At 38.4% G+C, this 14,039-nt stretch overlaps 1 pseudogene; it reads right to left on the reverse strand.

The window, feature by feature from the left end:
• Positions 1–201: 201 nt before the first annotated feature.
• On the reverse strand, positions 202–12,621 carry Pkm-ps12 (pyruvate kinase M1/2, pseudogene 12; annotated as a pseudogene).
• Between the last annotated feature and the right edge of the window lie 1,418 nt (positions 12,622–14,039).

Consider the following 14,039-nt stretch of genomic DNA (forward strand, 5'->3'; position numbering starts at 1 on the left):
CCTCCTTCACTCATGACTCAAGTAGGGCCATGAAAAGTAGCTGAGCTCTATTGCATGTTTCAGAGGCATTAATGTTCCCTGGTGTCCCAGCCCACCAGCGCCACATTATGGCCCAGAGTAAGCACTACAAGCGTTATTGGCCTAATGGATAGAATAGGGGAGGGGAAGGGTTAGGGGATAAAGAGGGGCTCCAGAGGGTCATTAAGGTACAGGCACTACATGCATGGTGTTGGTGAAGCCAGAGGCAGGGCGCCACCCGGTCAGCACAATGACCACATCTGCCTTCTTGAAGAAACCTCGGGCCTTGCCAACATTCATGGCCAAGTTTACACGAAAACCAACATCCTCAGCCCAGGTATTCTGTGCAGCATCCTTACACAGCACAGGGAGATGGCACGGTCCAGATGGGCCTGGCGAGCCGCCTGGGGATTGCAGGTCACAACATTAAAGGTGCCCTCTCGGGCGGTACGGGGCCACTTGGTGAGCACGATAATAACCCCACTGCAGCACTTAAAGGAGGCTTCCAAGGCGACCTTGGCGGCGGCAGCTTCTGTTAGGTCGCTGGTAATGGTCGCCAGATGGAGGAGTTCCTGGAATAACTGCAAATGATATATGGCATCCTCTGCCTCTCGGGCAATCAGGTGCTGCATGCAAACAATCTCTAGAGGATAGTTCTCTTTGGCTGTTTCTCCGGACAGCATGATGCAGTCAGCTCGAACTAGGACCGGGTTGCCCACATTCACTGCCCTGCCCACATCACTGCCTTCAGCTCTGGTGGGCGTGGCTTCTTGATCATGCTCTCTAGCATCTGTGTTGCTCACATGACCAGCTTCCCAGCTTGGTTGCATTGTCCGATCATAATCTTCTGAGCCAGGAAGACCTCTGCAGAATTTCAATGCCCAGGTCACAACAAGCCACCATGATCCTATCACTGGCCTCCAAAATCTCATCAAACCTGCGGACACCTTCATGGTTCTTGATTTTGCTGATGATATTGATGTTCTTGCCTTTCTCTCCCAGGACCTTCCTAACTTCATGCATGTCAGCTGCCTTGCAGTTAAAAGATGCAAACACCATGTCCACTTTCTGCTCCAACCCAAACTTCAGATCCTGGATGCCCTTTCCTGACATGGCGGGGAGGTCCAAAGCAGCACTGGGCAGGTTCACGTCCTTCTTGCTGCCCAAGGAGCCACCATTCTCCACCTCTCTCAACAGGTAGTCAGCACCTTTTTCCTTTACCTGCAATGAGATGAGCCCATTGTTCACGTAGATCTTGCTGCCCACCTCCACCTCCTTCTAGATGTTCATATAGTCCAGCCACAGGATGTTCTCGTCCCTTCTCCATGCAGCTGTTGCACAGGTTGATCTTCAGAGTGGCTCCCTTCTTCAGCTCCACCTCTGCAGTGCCGCTGCCCTTGATGAGTCCAGTGGGGATCTCAGGTCCCTTTGTGTCCAGAGCCACTGCAACGGGACAGTAGAGCATGAGATCAGATGCAAAGCTTTCTGTGGCTGCACGGGCATTCTTGATGGTCTCTGCATGGTACTCATGGGTTCTATGAGAGAAATTCAGCTGAACCGCTTTCATCCCCGATTTAATCATCTCCTTCAGCATCTCCATAGATCAGGAAGCAGGACCAATGGTACAAATGATACCAGTGTTGCGGGCCATGATGGGTGTAGTGTCAATGTCCAGGCGGCACATGTGTTCCAGGAATGTGTCAGCCATGGCTGCATGGAGCTGCTGGGTCTGCATGAAAGCAGTCCCTGCTTCGCTGTGTGGCTTCGAAATGGTTCCTGAAATCCTTGGGTGCACTTTGGATCCTGTTGCGATATTAGAGCAGATCTCTGCTGAGTCAGGATGCGTGGCTACTGTTCCATATTATAGGGTTTTTTTGTTTGTCTGTTTTTGTTTTTGTAAACAGTGAATAGTATTATTCCTTATGACATTTTTCAGACTCCTTATTGTTATTTTACCTGCCTCCCTCCTTATTCTGGTCCTATAACTTCCAAGGCCATTAGGCTGGAATCTCTGGAGTAAGTGAAATACACTTAAGCCATTTTACAAAGTCATGTTTTATGACAACTAAAGATATTATTCAAATTTCTCTCACAGTACGGAAATTATTTCTAGGTTTGTTCATGAGTCACGTATTAGAGTTCACATGTGAATGCTAATGGTGGCTGAAATTTTTACATATAGAATAGAAGAAGATTTGCTGAAGTCAAAGCCAATATTAGCTTCCTTGACATATCATTACCCCTTATCCTTGGACAATATTTACTAAGAGCATTTTTTTTCCAGAATAACATTGCAGGCGATGTGTGAGGAATAAATTGTTAAGTATAAATGCCATTAGAAAGTCCAGGTAAATGTCACAGCAAATGTAAGTAATGTGGAATTAGATGGAGACCACACCCCCCCACACACTCATGTGCATCATGTACACGCACAATATTTTAAGCTGTTATAGTTTTGTTTTCTGCAAAGTATGTTTGCTCCCAGTGTGATGCTAAAGATAACTTAATATATACAATTTGAGTAGAAATTATCTTTCCCCTAGAGGGACATTTTTCTTCCTCTACAGTCCCTGAAATTTCTGAGTTGGTCCCACAAATTTTCATAGTATAATTTATTGCTATACCTATACAGTTCTCTCTTTGGTCCCATACAAATAGCAAAATGTGTAATAAAATATGTTTGAAAAATCAATCCTGTATTTTTTTATAGCATTAAATTAAACATGGTTAAATTAAATGTGATTACCTTGAGTTATTTACGATACTGAAAAAACTGGTTGAGATAAGGCAAATTGTTGAGATAAAGCAGTTGGTTTTGCAAAATGAAATATACATTTTAGCCACTCTGTTTTCAAATTATATAGGACACTTCATGTCTTTAAGAAAGCTAAAATTATATATGATTATTAATGTAAAGAAAAAGAATTGTAACACCTTCTTATAATTGAGCAAAGTATAAAAGTAACTTATAGTATTGTACATGTTAAGCATAGTTATTACTTAATAGATATACTTAAATTTTATTTAATGTTTAATTGATTTATAATAATTGATATACTTATGGAGTTCACCATAATAGATAGAGGTATAAAGTGTAATAATCAGATCAAGGAAATGTGCCAATTGTCTCAAACACTTACTGTTTATCTCTGTTGGAAACAATCAAGTTCCAATTTAGTAGTTATTTTGAAATAATTAATTATCAATAATAGGTATTCTACTATTTTTTAGAAAATTAAAAATTATTCCCTTTACCAAACTGTACCCTTGCACCATTTATTCCTCTGACTTTTCCCCCTCTTTGCCAGACTCTGCTGGCTGTTAGGTTACTGTCTAAACCATCATGTGTTCAATGATTATAGCTTCTACATGTAATGAGAACACATGGTATTTGTCTTTAGGTCCATGAGTGATTTCACTTAACATTGTCCTGTAATTTTCTGCAAGTGATAGGATTTCATTGTTTTCATGGGGGTAACATTCTGTTGTTATATAGGTGGAGCTTTCTTCACTAGTTCCTCTCTCAGCAGTGGTGTTTATACTGCTTTTGCAGGAATGGGGAATAGACTTCTCAAGTGATTCATTCTATTAGCTGTTGCCAGGACTTGGAATTGAGTTTGGAGAAAGGCAAAAGCTGCTTCTGAAATCCAATGGAAAGATGTTAGGTACTGATTAGGTGGTGCTAATATGTGAACTGGGGATAATAGAAGGAGGTCATGCACTACAATTATATTCCTGGTTTTGGATGCAATACCCATGTGGATGCCTTTGTAGAGAGCTTTAGTGTAGTATAGTTAAGGCTAATTCTTGAAAAAAAATTGTATACTGAATATGTAAGTTCTCAACCCTCTTTTCACTGTTGTATTAGTCTTAATACAAGTAACATTCTTGTATATGGAGGCTTAAACATGCTACCACATTTAGAGTGTTATCAACCGCACATTTTGTTCTGTGTGTTCAAACATGGCATGCTTTTTCTAGTAAACGTATGCACTCACAAAACCAGTCAATTTCTACTGTAAGCTGCCAAATATATGACACTCTTCCATACTATCACTTTTCCGATCATCCTGCCAGGGAAAACAGATGTAAAGATGGGAATTAATAATCAAAACAACAATGAAAAAGAAGAGAGGGGGAAAGTATGAAAAAGAAAGAAAGGAGACAACAAATGAAGATGAGAAAATAGGAGATGACATCAAGAAAACAAACACACCGGGGTTGGGGATTTAGCTCAGTGGTAGAGCGCTTGCCTAGCAAGCACAAGGCCCTGGGTTCGGTCCCCAGCTCTGAAAACAAAACAAAACAAAACAAAACAAAAAACAAACACACAAATTTTTTGTGTAGAAATTCCAAAAAAAAAAAAAAAGGAAAATGAATCCTAAAAAGGAACGTTAAAATAACAAGACTACTATCTCCAGGCATAATGTCTGTGAATGCTGAGGTGAGGCTGGCTCAGCCATCTGCAATGGATTGCTCACTAGCAGTTAAGGAAAGGTAGGTGGTAACTGGATCTCATGTTTATCATTCCACTCCTAGAAATAGATCTGTGAGAATTGTAGAAAGAAGCCAAGAAGATGCATGAATGATGTCACGGAGTTAAGGTGAAGGATGGGGGGATTCCCCATTATAAGGGGGAACTTCCCTGCGCTGATTTAAATTAGTAGACCCTCCAGGATAGGAAGGAAATGGCAGGGTGAGAAAAGCTACGGGAAGCTGAGCTGCAGGTGACTCTCCTTCCCATAACGTTCAGCAGAAGGATGGGTAAGGGTCAGTGGTCATCTCTGTTGATGTGTTCAGGGAGTTCTGAGACACTTTCTGCTTGCCAAACCATTTGTTAACAAAGAACATATAACAGAAAGTGGAAAGGCGTCTGTATTCCATTTCTACATGTTGCCTGAGAGGGCAGCTATGAGTCTGTCATCATGCCTGTTTTTGACTGAGACAATGTGGATTCTCTGTATTATTATTATTTTTTTGCCCATAAAAAGAAGAATATCACTGTGTACCAAGAGAGAAATGTCCATGATGAAACCTGAGGAATGATTGTTTAGGGGGATTGTAGGACATCAACTTCACCACAACTGAGAACCCCAGGCACTTGATGCTGGAGCTGAGAAAGAGTGACAACCAACTTTAAATTAGTGTTTGACGTAGCTAAAGTTGTCCTGGGCAGAAGATAGCATTCACTGGTTTTAGTCCTTGAGGTACTATTGCAAATTTCCTCTTTATTCTGACTTGTTTGTCAAATCGTTTGAATATATATTTCAATGCATCAATTCCTTGACTAGCAGCAACAAGAATGAAGTTGGCTTTTAAATATTTACCACAACATTTACTAACTCTAGTTCATATGGTTGTTATAATGATTAGAGGGAATAGTACATAAACTTTTGAATGTACAGTGTATATGTGCCCTGTGTTAGCTTTCACCTTATTATTTTTACTCTACTAGTTTAACACTGTATTGCTTGACAATGCTAAGGAAAAGTTTTTACCCACTGACTCTTTTGACAACTATATGAAACTGTTCCTTTACAATAAACATTACTCTAGTTATACTTTAGATTTCTTCTTTTCCCCTTAACTTTGAAAGTTGCTTATGTCATAGAAAGTTAGTCATTATATAATATTCTAAAAATCTTATTCTATACATAGAGGAGAATTCTGAAAGGGACACATATGGCAGCATTCTCAAAGAATTGTAGCTAAAATAGGCCTTGTGTGAGTTACTTTGTTTTTCTGTGATCAAATACCTCAGAAAAAGTAGCTTTAGGGAAGAGAGATTTCTTTGAACCTACATTTTAGGGAATAGTCTGGAAGGGCATAAGGGGAGCAAGATAGTGCTGTGGTATCCATAGTGTGAAGCTGCCGGCTCCTGTCTCCAGAGTGAAAGGAAAAGAGAGCTAGTCAGCTAGGCTTATCACTCACTTCTAGTTAGGCCCAATTTCTAAAGGCTTTCTGACCTCTGTAAACAGAACTATCATTGAAGGACCAGGAATGAACATTTGAGTTTGTAGAGGATGCTGAAATCTAAACCATAACAGAAATTTTCAAAGTGGAGCAAGGATGGATAAGCTAGAGAAACCCAAAGATGTAGAAGAGGCTAAAGAACAATTATAGCTTGAGTAGAAAAAAATGTGATCATTGGCAGCCAGGAATGGAATAAGCTAAGAACTTAGGGCATGAATACCTAGTTTCACTTGGTTCCTGGCAGAGGCTTACAAAGCCTGAAATCAAGAAATGGCCAGTATGCTTCAATATAGGGAAAGAATCTTAGGAAGGAAGTAGATATCTCTAGTATGAGTGAGATGAATATTTTATGTAGAAGCATGTGTGGGGGCACATGCCATGGCACACATGCTGAAATCAGAATGTATCTTGCATGGATCAGTTCTCTTTGACTCCGTGTTCTGGGGTTAGACCTCAGGTCATCATGCATGACAACAATTGCTTTTATATGCTGAGCTGTGCATCTTTCTAGTCCTGAAGCGATCAATTGTATCAGAAGGAAGTGTCAATATGGTGGTTTATCTTTTAGTTTTCAACTTCTTATATACTGTTAGGATATCTGGAAAGTAATTAGTCTCATATTCCGGCTCAGTTCTTTGGAAAGAAGAGTAGATGACTTCAAACTAAAATCAGATGTGAATGGGTTAAAAATTTCATTAGCCTTTTGGTGAATTCCTAGTGAGCAGTCTATCTATTGTTCACCTTAATCCAGCTCTCATGGCACTGGGAGTTACCATGGGAACTCTAGTTTAGCTTTTTGAACAATAATGGTATTGGAAGGGCTCTGTTTTGCTAGTGAGGGCAGGAGTGGGTGTTCTACCAGATAAAAGCTATCAGAAGTTAATGAAATTGGTTTTATCTTTGTCCGTGTCCAGATTCTTAATGTTTTACCCATGGTGAACTTGAGAGATAGCCAATTTGGAAAGAGTTGCCTGTGCATGCTTCTGTCTTTTGTTTTACAGGAGAAGCTAAGTGCTTTGAATTTCATGCCTAACAAGATGGTAAGAAGAAGTTCATGCTTTCAAATGAATGGAGAGAAAATCTGAAATCTGTAATGACAGAGCTGACAGTGTAGGAAGGTTCATTCACAGGAGGTAACCTGGATGAACAGAGAAAATAAATTATCTATGAATCTCAAGAGGAAGAAAGATGGTAATTTAACAACACCTAGCAAGCATTCCCCAGAAGCCCCTTCTCTTTTCAGCTAGAAATAAGTCCTAAAGGAAGCAAACATCTGACCCCCATTCTGATACATATGGGTAATTTCTGGCAAGTGAAATAGTTTTCTGTATCTTTTAGAGGTAACATTAAATTGGATTCTATTTCTTTATAATTAAATTTCTCATTAAACCACCTTGAAATAACATTGCTTAGACTTTTACTAATGTAATCATGGCACTATTAATACTACACTATCAAGAAATTAACTGTCTTTGAAAGGAGAAGGACAGGGGGATATACATTACTATTCTAAGGTATACTCATTGGGGATCTCACATTAAAATCCTTTAAAATCTTTCAAGTGGAAGGACACTTATCAAAATGTCCCAGGGTATTCTTAACTGGAATGAAAGTTGTAGCCTTGTACCTTCTTGGCACATTTATGACACATGTGCATCTATACTTGCTTCCTTTGGTACAAGGACATAACCTGTTGTCAATAACATTCTTTCTTTTATATACAGTAAGAGACATATTTGAAGCCTTGATAGAATTCTGCATTAAACCATCTGGTTCTGGCTTTTTAAAATTTTTTTAAAATTTTATTTCATTAGGAATTATGTGAATGTTTAAATGGTTTACCTGATCTTGATTTAACATTGGTACATGATATCTATCTAGAAAATTGTCCATTTCATCCAAATTTTCCAGTTTTGTTGAGTATAGGCTTTTGTAGTAGTATCTGATGATTTTTTGAATTTCTCAGATTCTGTTGTTATGTCTTTCTTTTCTGATTTTTTTTTAATTTGGATACTCTCTCTCGGTGCCTTCTGGTTAGTCTGGCTGAGGGTTTATCGATCTTGTTGATTTTCTCAAAGAATGAGCTCCTGGTTTTATTGATTCTTTGTATAGTTCTTTTTGTTTCTACTTGGTTGATTTGAGCCTTGAGGTTGATTATTTCCTGATTTCTACTGCTGTTGGGTGTATTTGCTTTTTTTTTTTCTAGAGCTTTTAGGTGTGTTGTCTAGCTGCTAGTGTATTCTCTCTCCAGTTTCTTTTTAGAGGCACTTAGAGCTATGGGTTTTGTTCATAGCACTGCTTTCATTGTGTGCCATAAGTTTGTGTATGTTGTGCATTCATTTTCATTAAGTTCTAGAAAGCCTTTAATTTCTTTCTACCTTTCTTCTTTGACAAAGGTATCATTGAGTAGAGCGTTGTTCATTGATATATGTATGTGGGCTTACTGTCATTTTTGTTATTATTGAAGATCAGCCTTAGTCCATGGTGATCTGATAGGATTTGTGGGATTATTTCAATCATCTTGTATCTGTTGAGGCCTGTTTTGTGACTGAATATATGGTCAACTTTGTAGAAGGTACCATGAGGTGCTGAGAAGAATGAATATTCTTTTCCTTTAGAATAAAATGTTCTATAGATATCTGTTAAATCCTTTTGGTTCATAACATCTGTTAGTTTCTTTGTGTCTCTGTTTAGTTTGTTTCCATGGCCTGCCAATTGATAAGAGTGGGGTGTTGAAATATCCCCCTATTTTTGTGTGATGTGCAATGTGTGCTTTGAGCTTTAATAAAGTTTCTTTTATGAATGTAGGTGCCCTTGCATTTGGGCCATAGATGTTCAGGATTGAGAGTTCATCTTCGTGAATTTTTCCTTTGATGAATATCAAGTGTCCTTCCTTATATTTTTTGATAACTTTTGGTTGAAGGTCGATTTTATTGCATACTAGAATAGCTACTCCAGCTTGTTTCTTGGGAACATTGGCTTGGAAATTGCTTTCCAGCCTTTTTCACTGAAGTAGTGTCTGTTTTTGTAGACTTAATACTAATACTGTCCAAACTATTCCACAAAATAGAAGCAGAAGGAATACCACCCAATTCCTTCTATGAAGCCACAAATACACTTATACCTAAACCACACAAAGACTCAACAAAGAAAGAGAACTTCAGATTAATTTCCCTTATAACTATCGATGCAAAAATACTCAATAAAATTCTCACCAACTGAATCCAGAAATATATCAAAATGATCATCTATCATGATCAAGTAGGCTTCATCCCAGGGATGCAGGGATGGTTCAATTATATGGAAATTTATCAACATAATTCAGCACATAGACAAACTAAAAGAAAAAATGACATGATCATCTCATTAGATGCTGAGAAAGCATTTGACAAAATTCAACACCCCTTCATGTTAAAAGTCTTCGAAAAATCAGGAATTCAAAGCCCATACCTAAACATAGTAAAAAGCAGTATACAGCAAACCAATAGCCAACATCAAACTAAATGGAGAGAAACTTGAAGCAATCCCACTAAAATCAGGGTCTAGAAAATGCTGCCTACTCTCACCCTACTTATTCAATATAGTACTCGAAGTCCTAGCCAGAGCAATCAGACAACAAGAAGAGGTCAAAGAGATACAAATTGGAAAGGAAGAATTCAAAATATCACTATTTGCAAAAGATCTGATAGTATATTTGAGTGACCCCCAAAATTCCATCAGATAACTCCTAAAGCTGATAAACAACTCCAGCAAAGTGGCTGGATATAAAATTAACTCAAACAGAACATTAACCTTCCTCTACTAAAAGGTTATCAGACTGAGAAAGAAATTAGAAAAAGGATACTCTTCACAATAGCCAGAAGTAATATAAAATATCTTGGTGTGACTCTAACCAAGGAGGTAGATCATGCAATAAAATTGAAGACCAGAAATGAGCCCACACACCTATGGTGACTTGATATTAGGTAAAGGAGTTAAAACCATCCAGTGGGGAAAAGCATTTTCAACAAATGGTACTGGTTCAACTGGAGGTCAGCATGGAGAAGAATACAAATTGATCCATTCTCATCACCCTGTACAAAACTCAAGTCCAAGTGGACCTCCATATAAACCCAGATACACTCACACTAATAGAAGAAAAAGTGGGGAAGATCTTTGAACACATGGACACTGGGGAAAATTTCCTGAACAAAATACCAATGGCTTATGCTCTAAGATAAAGAACTGACAAATGGGACCCCATAAAATTGTAAAGCTTCTGTAAGGTAAAAGACACTGTCATTAGGACAAAATGGGAACCAGCAGATTAGGAAAAGATCTTTACTAATCTTACATCCAATCATGGGCTAATATGCAATATATACAAAGAACTCAAGAAGTTAGATTCCAAAGAACCAAATAACCCAACTAAAAATGGGATAAAAAGCTAAAGAAAGAATTCTCAGCTGAGGAATATCAAATGGCTGAGTTCCTAAAGAAATGTTCAACATCCTTAGTCATCAGGGAAATGCAACTCAAAACAACCCTGAGATTCCACCTCACACAAGTCAGAATGGCTAAGATCAAAAACTCAGGTGATAGTAGATGCTGGTGAGAATGTGGAAAAAGAGGAACACTCCTGCAATTTTGGGATTGCAAGGTGGTACAACAACTCTGGAAATCAGTCTGAAGGTTCCTCAGAAAATTATACATAATACTACATGAAGAACCAGCTATACCACTCCTGGGCATGTACCCAAAAGATGCTCCAACAAATAACAAGGACACATGCTCCACAATGTTCATAGCAGCCTTATTTATAATAGCCTGAAGCTGGAAAGACCCAGATATCACTTAACAGAGGAATGGATGCAGAAAATGTGGTAATTTACACAATGGATTGCTTCTCAGCTATTAAAAATAATGACTTTATGAAGTTAATAGTCAAATGGATCGAACTAAAAAATATCATCTGGAGTGAGATAACCCAACCATAAAAGTCCTCTCATGGCATGCACTCATGGCTAAGGAGATATTAACCCAAATGCTCTGATTAGCCAATCATACCATCCTCAGATCACATAAGGCTCAAGAAAAGGGATGATGAAAGTGCAGTCCTTCTTAGAAGGGGGAACAAAAATATTAATAGGAGGAAATATAGAGACAAAGTTTGGGGTAGAAATGGAAGGAAAGGCCATCCAGAGACTGCCCCACCTGGGTATCCAGCCCAGATCTATACAGCCACCAAACCCAGACAATATTGATTGCTGATGCCAAGAAGTGCATGGTGACAGGTACCTGATATAGTATTTTCATGTGAGAATCTGCCAGAGCATGACAAATACAGAGGCGAATGCTCATAGCTAACCTGTGAACTGAGAATGGGGTCCACATAGGAGGAGTTACAGAAAGGATTGAAGGAGCTGAAGGGGTGTGTAACTCCATGAAAACAAGAGTACCAACCAACCAAAGCTTCCAAGAGCTAAACCACCATCCAAAGAGTACAAATGGACAGACTTATGGCTCCAACTGCATATGTACCAGAGGATGAACTGTTGGGCCCTAATGGGAAGAGAAGTTCTTAGTCCTTTGAAGGTTCCATCCCCCAGTGTAAGGGAATGCAGGACAGGGAGGTGGGAAGGGGTGGGTGGGTGGGTGTGTGGGGGAACACTCTCATAGAAGAAGGGGGAGGGATGGGTTATGGAGTTTATAGAAGAGAAACTGGGAAAAGGGATAACATTTGATATATAAATAAAAAAATCCAATAAAAAAATACTGCGTAAAAAGAGACATATTTGCATTAATGTATTGGCATCTTCTGATACAGTGTTGTGATCGTCACTATCTCCTTTGCAGCCTGTTCAAGTGACAATACTCTTTCAGTGAAGACAGCAGGCACTTTTCTTGGACACACAAGAATAGAATCCTATTTCATAACCTGTGGAAATGAATCTAGAGCCAGAGGTGGAAACCTAAACTGTGATGGGAAGAACATCTACTCATCAGGGAGCTGTATGTTCCTATGCCACAGTAGCTCTTCCCTTAACTCAGACTCCTGCAGACCATCATTGCTGAGCCGGACTGCCATCTGAGTTCCAACCAAAAAAATTACATTTTCTCTTTCTCCTCCTTCTAGCTCCCTTTTTCAGACACAATCTAAAGCCATACACACACCATCCATGACTCTCCAGTTATTCTCTCTGTCTTGCTGAAGACTCTCAAACCATGTAGCTGTTAATAGACATCAGTTGCTGAATCTCATACTTATCACATAGAAAATGTCAATTTTTATCTTCATCTTTCCCTTTCTAAATCCAGTAAAGTTGTTCCAAGGTTTTCTTCTGTACTTTGTTTTTAAATTCTTCTACCTACAAGACCAAGAACCCACAAAAGGAATATTGCATCACCTAATGATGGTATTTTAATAATATGAGTTTTCTTCACTTTGTCTAAAGTTCAGCAAATTTCTTCCCTGTTTAGTTTAAACAAACTCAAAGTCAGCCATGGTGGCTGAGAAGGTCGAAGATAATGATCTCTCTGCCACTCCTACTCACCTCCATCTATTACATATATGCTCATAGCCTGGCTGTCTTTCCTGTAGTCAGCTTGAAGGCTGGCTTCCTTGGGGAAGCAGCTTTGCTCTCTCGTCATTACAGCAATAACTTGCAATACAGTAAAAAGAAAAAGGAAACAAAGGAAAAAATATCCAAAAATAAATATGAAAAATTGAATTCTGTTTCTCACTAACACTTGGTGTAGAAACGTACCTGTGAATCCGAGCTTGCTTCCTAAATTGTTTACTTGGTTTGTTTATAACATTACAAGACAAACATGATTGGTACAAGTTTTTAACATCTTTAAACTTTAGATTGGTATGTTCAAAATACTGTAAATTTCTCTAATTCCCACCATCTGTAAGAAACAAATGTGTAAATGACTTTAGACATAAAGATAGTTTATGTATCCATCAGACAGCTATGCTGGTAAGTGGACAAATGCTTGTATGGTTTGAAACTCAGCCAGGCACTACCACTGAATGTTATTAAATAGCCTCTTGAATTAACAAATTTTCTCTTAGTACTAAGCATGGTCATTACTGTGTTTTGTGGAATGAATGGGCAGTAAGAAGTATTCATTTTCATTCATTTGTATAGTATTTCTGTCCATGATGTTTGTTTATATGAAGTGCTATATCAATTATATTGCCTCATGCATGGTCCATGAAATAGTGATGTTTGCTAATTTAAACTAATGAGTTTGTGTTCTGTTTTCCTGGATGACAGTCATCTGTGGGTAATATGTTTCAACTGCTGAATATGAATTACCATTTGTGATCTGGATGATTTTGATTTCATATACGACATTCAAGGTTTACCATGCAAGTAATCAGAGTAAGCAAGCAGGCAGACTAGAAAAAAAAAGTTCTCCATTTATCAAGAGCTCAAGGTTTTTCTGAGTCTCGTACAAAGAAAATTCTCATAATAAGCTTTTGGGCAAACTCTACCTTGATGGTACATGGCAGCACCTCTAGGTGGTCAGTGATTTAATGAGTTAATGTCCTAATAAAATATAGGAATATAAATTTCAAAAGTGTGTTAAAAATCACCTAAGAAATTTGTTTTGGCCAAGTGAAGCAGGACACATTATAATAATTTGAAGTGGGGTAGACAACCCTTAGTTATCTCTGATAAAATTATCTCTCAACAGAGAAAAACTTGGCTCTGAGCATGTATACTGTGTGTGATTTTTAATATTTTAAGTCACATAGAATGTAGGAATGGATGAATTGTATAGTTGTCAACCATTAATGAAATGTAAATCAGTATATATCAGTTCAGCAAACCAAGGTACTAGGCACAACATGGTGACAGTAGGTACTTCATACAAAAAAAGATGCAAATACAAATAAAACAAATATACTATGAAGAAATACTTTCTGCATTTGTTACTTCACTCATTGCTGTGATCAAATACCTAAAAAGAAGCAACTTGAGAGAGGACAAATGCATTTTGTCTCATGGTTTGATGCACTACCATCCATCATGACTGGGAAGGAAGAGTGTCAGGAG

The sequence above is a fragment of the Rattus norvegicus genome, chromosome 17 (assembly GCF_036323735.1).
Source record: "Rattus norvegicus strain BN/NHsdMcwi chromosome 17, GRCr8, whole genome shotgun sequence".
Lineage (NCBI taxonomy): Eukaryota > Metazoa > Chordata > Mammalia > Rodentia > Muridae > Rattus > Rattus norvegicus.